The sequence below is a fragment of the Peromyscus californicus genome, unplaced genomic scaffold (genome assembly GCF_007827085.1).
Source record: "Peromyscus californicus insignis strain IS unplaced genomic scaffold, ASM782708v3 Scaffold_18__1_contigs__length_77618521, whole genome shotgun sequence".
NCBI lineage: Eukaryota > Metazoa > Chordata > Mammalia > Rodentia > Cricetidae > Peromyscus > Peromyscus californicus.
In genome coordinates this window covers 58,751,931-58,756,730 of record NW_026294480.1, presented here as the reverse complement: position 1 = coordinate 58,756,730, position 4,800 = coordinate 58,751,931, and positions in this window count along the sequence as shown.

Genomic DNA, 4,800 nt, shown 5'->3' with positions numbered 1-4,800 from the left:
ATAAGCTTGCTCAGCTGAGTTAGATGGCCTTATTCTTCTGGTGTTCTCCATTCCCTCTGGCTCTCACATTTTCTGCCCCCTCTTCTGTGGGGTTCCCTAAACTCTGAGGGAGGGATTTTATCGGGGACTTGGGGGGTCCAGCCCCTAGATAGTCCCCTCCCAGGGTCCGGGAAGAATCTACAACCAGCTGACAATTAATCTTTGATGAAGGAAATGAATCTATGTACACGAAACTCCTTAGTTCATACACTTTATTATTCTGTGATAGTTCTCTCTCTACACAGCTTCTATTCTGCTCTCATGTCTAGCTCCGTTCTTGCCTGATTTCTCTCTGTATTTATCTACTGTCCCCTCCAGGTTCTATCTTAATTCCTTCATCTAGTTCTGTCCCTTCTAGGTTCTCATCTATCTAGTTCTTTCCCCTTTCAGCTCCTCTCCTGTCTCCTTCTCTCTCATCTGGCTCTTCCTCATCTTGTTCTTCCCCATCTGGCTCATCCTCATCTTCCATCTCATTCCTCTAGTCCTCTCTTCTAGCCCTTTAATCTAGTTCTTCCCCATCTCAGTTTGTTCCTCTCAAGTTCTTACCCATCTAGTTCTTCCATTCTCTTTTCTCTTCTCCGTCCTCTGCCCTGGAAGTCCCGGTATATAAAAGGAGGGTCTGAGCTAAATTGTGTAAAGCTATTACTTAACGTCCACCTGACCTAGGCAGTGTCTCCTTGTGGAATTTACCTTAAGTCAGGAGACTTGTATGTGGGCTGTTATCACTGTTAGTCCTTGGAAATTGGGCAACCACCTGGGCGGTGTCTCCTTGTGGAATTTACCTTAAGTCAGGAGACTTGCCTGTGGGTGGTTATCACTGTCAGTCCTCGGAAGTTGGGTGACCACCTGGGTGGTGTCTCCTTTAGTCCTTGACAATGGCTAGAGGAGATATCTGATTCCAGAGAAAGCCTTTCCTGGGATTGTTCTCCAAATGCCTGGAATGTGTATGTCTAGAGAGTGATCAGTCCACATTGTTAGCCCTTCTTAGGGAAAAGTCAACTGGGAAAGCTATGAAGGCACACATGGTTTTCATAACAGAATACAGCTGATATATAACAAGCCAAGTAACACAAAAAACTCCTTGGGATTTGGCTTCCTCTGGAGGAATTCCCTGATCCCTCCAGGTAGTGACTTTGCCATAACCAGCTGAGTTCTTATGATATATTCCTGCGGCCTGCAGCAGAATTTGATGGAGGCAGCCTGTTAAGAGCTGAGTGTTCCAAGGTCTCTTCATAATGTCTGGCTGTGACTCTCTGAATTTGTTCCCATCTGATGCAGGAGGAAGCTTATCTGAGGATGGCGGAATAAGGCACTGATCTATGAGTATAGCAGAATGTTATTAGGAGCCATTCTATTGTTACTTTTTTTTTTTTTTTAGACCAGTAGCATTTGGTTTTACCCTAGGTCTTTGGAATATCTAGTCTCTGGTTCTTGGTTACCCAAGCAGTGTTGAGTATGGGTATGTTCCTATCTCATGGAGTGGGCCTTTAGTCAAATCATACAGTGGTTGGCTACTCCCACAAGCTTTGTGCTACCATTGTCCTAGCCTATTTTGCAGGCAGGACAGATTGTAGATCAAAGGTTTTTTTTGGCAAAGTTGATCTTTACTTTTCTCTTTTGGTAGTCTACAGCATACTTTCCCATACCAAAGACACTAGAACATAAGGATGAAAGTTCTATGTAGGCACCAGCTCGACTTCTCCATGTTCAATGAGTTATGTGGGTATGGTCTTCAGCAATGGGACCTTGCTATCGGTTTGTGGAGAACAACTTATTGTCTTGGCAACATTCTGTATTGTTTGGGAATGTCCATGAGACCTGTTTGGCCAACAACTCTCTTGAACCTAGTCCTGGTACTGGGAGCTTTGTACCAGCTGGGACTCCATCTCCCTCATTATTTGGAGACTTCATTAGAATTGCTCTCATATATTTTAGAAAGTTTCCACTGCACTAGGTTTCTATACCACCCCTCAAATGCTCCTCAATTTGTCTCCACATTCTTTCCCTCAACCCCATCTCCCCTCCCCCTCACCACCTGATCCTCCATTCCTGTACCCCACCCCCACCCCAGTCCACCCATAAAATCTATTCTATTTCCCCTCCCAGGGAGACCCACGTGTCCCCCTAGTCCCTTTCTCTATACCTAACCTCTCTGGGTCCACTGATCGTAGCTTGATTATCATTTATTTAACAGCTAATATCCACAGGTAAGTGAATACATGCTGTATTTATCTTACTGGGTCTTCATTACTTTACTCAGGATGATTTTTTTCTTGTTCCGTCCATTCGCCTTCAAGTTACCATGATATCATTTTTCTTCACAGCTGAGTAATACTCCATTGTGTAAGTGACATTTCTCTATCTATTCTTCTGTTGAGGAGCATCTAGGTTGTTTCCAATTTCTGGCTGTTATGAATATGGTTGAGTCAATGTCCTTATGTTAGGATGAAGCATCTTTTGGGTATATGCCCAACAATGTGTATAGCTGGATCTTGAGGTAGATAGATTCCCAATTTCATGAGGAGCCACCACACTGATTTCCATAGTGGCTGTACAAGATTGCATTCCTACCAGTAATGGATGAGTGTTCTCCTTACTCCATATCCTCACCAGCATGAGCTGTCACTTGTGTTATTGATCTTGGCCATTCTGACAGGTGCAAGATGGAATCTCAAAGTCATTTTGATTGTACTTCCCTGATGACTAATGATGATGAAAAAATTTTAAAAGTGTTTCTCAGCCATTTAAATTTCCTCTATTGAGAATTCTTTCTTTAGACCTGTACCCCATTTTTGATTTGGGTTGTTTTCTTGATATCTATTTTTTGAGTTTTTTATATGTTTTGGATATTAGCCCTCCATCGGATGTATAGTTGGTAAAAAAAAAAAATCTTTTCTCATTCTATAGGCTGCCACTTTGTCTGAATGATGGTGTCCTTTGCCATGTAGAAGTATATCAGTTTCATGAGGTCCCATTTATTAATTGTTGATCTTAGTGGTTGTGCTAATGGTGTTCTGTTCAGAAAGTCTTTCCCTGTGCCAATGAGTTCAAGACTATCCCCCTACTTTCTTTTCCATCAGATCAGTGTGTCTGGTTTTATGTTGAGGTCTTTGATCCATTTGGAGTTGAGTTTTGTGCAGGGTGATAAGTGGATCCATTTGGATTCTTCTACATGCAGCTGTGCAGTCTTACCAGCACTGTTTAATGAAGATGCTGTCATCTTTCCAGCGTGTATTTCTGACTTCTTTATAAAAAATCAGGTGTCTATAGGTGTGTGGATTTATGTCTAGGTCTTCAATTCTATTCCATCTATCAGTGTATGTGTTTTTATGCCAATACCATGGTAATACTGTTGCTCTGTAGTATAACTTGAAATTGGGGATGGTGAGACCTCCAGTAGTTCTTTTATTAATCAGGATTGTTTTTAGCCATCCTGAGTGTTTTGTGTTTCCTATACTAATACTAAATACTAATTTCCTAATACTAAACTATTAAGAAAGTGAAAAGCCAACATACAAAATTGGGAAGAAAATGGCCAAGCAACTTGAATAAATATTTCTCCAGGGCTGGGGAATGAAGCTCAGAGGGAAAGCGATTGTCAAGCATATACAAGGTCCTGGATTCAATCCTTATCAGGAAACAAAGTCTTCAAAGAGGATAAGAGGCCAACAAACACAGGAAAAGATGTTTGAGTATACAATGTTAGTTATTGAGTGGGAATACAAAATGAACAGGAAGGCAACAGTCAGACCGTGAGTCATAGGAATGCTAATTCTGAAACTCAGCATCCAACATGACTGTCCCTTGGACTGCTCAACATCACTCCTCAAATTTTACAAAGCTCCTCCAATGAACAAAAAGCGTCTGATCATAATAAGAAAGTAAAATCCGGTACAAGATTCCCTGGGACACACATATGCACTAAAAAAACGTTGTCTCAAAGGTAGCCTTTGGGATATCACAAACCACTTCAGGGCTAATGTATGTGGACTATATCTTATGCAGATGATTATGGCAGAGGGTCATGGGATAGCACATTCACATAAACATAACATGACCTAGAAGTGTCAATTTCCTCCCCAGTCAAAGAAAACCCCACTCCTGAGACCCTTCCTCCCTGTCTAAGTAGGAGCCCTAGACAGGGAAAACAAGGGTATCTTGCTGGAGCCTGCTCCCATCCTATAGAGGAACTTTTTGCTTACATTTTCACTTTTTTTTTTTTTTTTTTTGGTTTTTCGAGACAGGGTTTCTCTGTGTAGCTTTGCGCCTTTCCTGGGACTCACTTGGTAGCCCAGGCTGGCCTCGAACTCACAGAGATCCGCCTGGCTCTGCCTCCCGAGTGCTGGGATTAAAGGCGTGCGCCACCACCGCCCGGCCACATTTTCACTTTTAATCTACATTTTTGCTACTTCTTTTCTGTGTCTTGTTCAATTGTGATACATTACAGAGCACCACCACCCACCCCACCCTCTCCAATACAGTTTGGAAAATATTGGTGGGTCCTCGAAAAGTCACACATGGAGTGATCATATGAACTAACAGTTCCATGCCAGGCATGTCCTCAAAAGAGCTGAAACAACTGAGTTGTTTAACTCACTCAGATAATCACTTCTGTATCATCGATCACAGAACTAGTTACAGTCCAAACTCTCTCTAGCTAAAATCTTGACGGTTTTCTTGTCTCAGACAACTGGTTCTCTATTGCATTGACTTTTCTTCATTGTGTTTCTATTTTATTTCATTTATCTCTACTCTAATTTT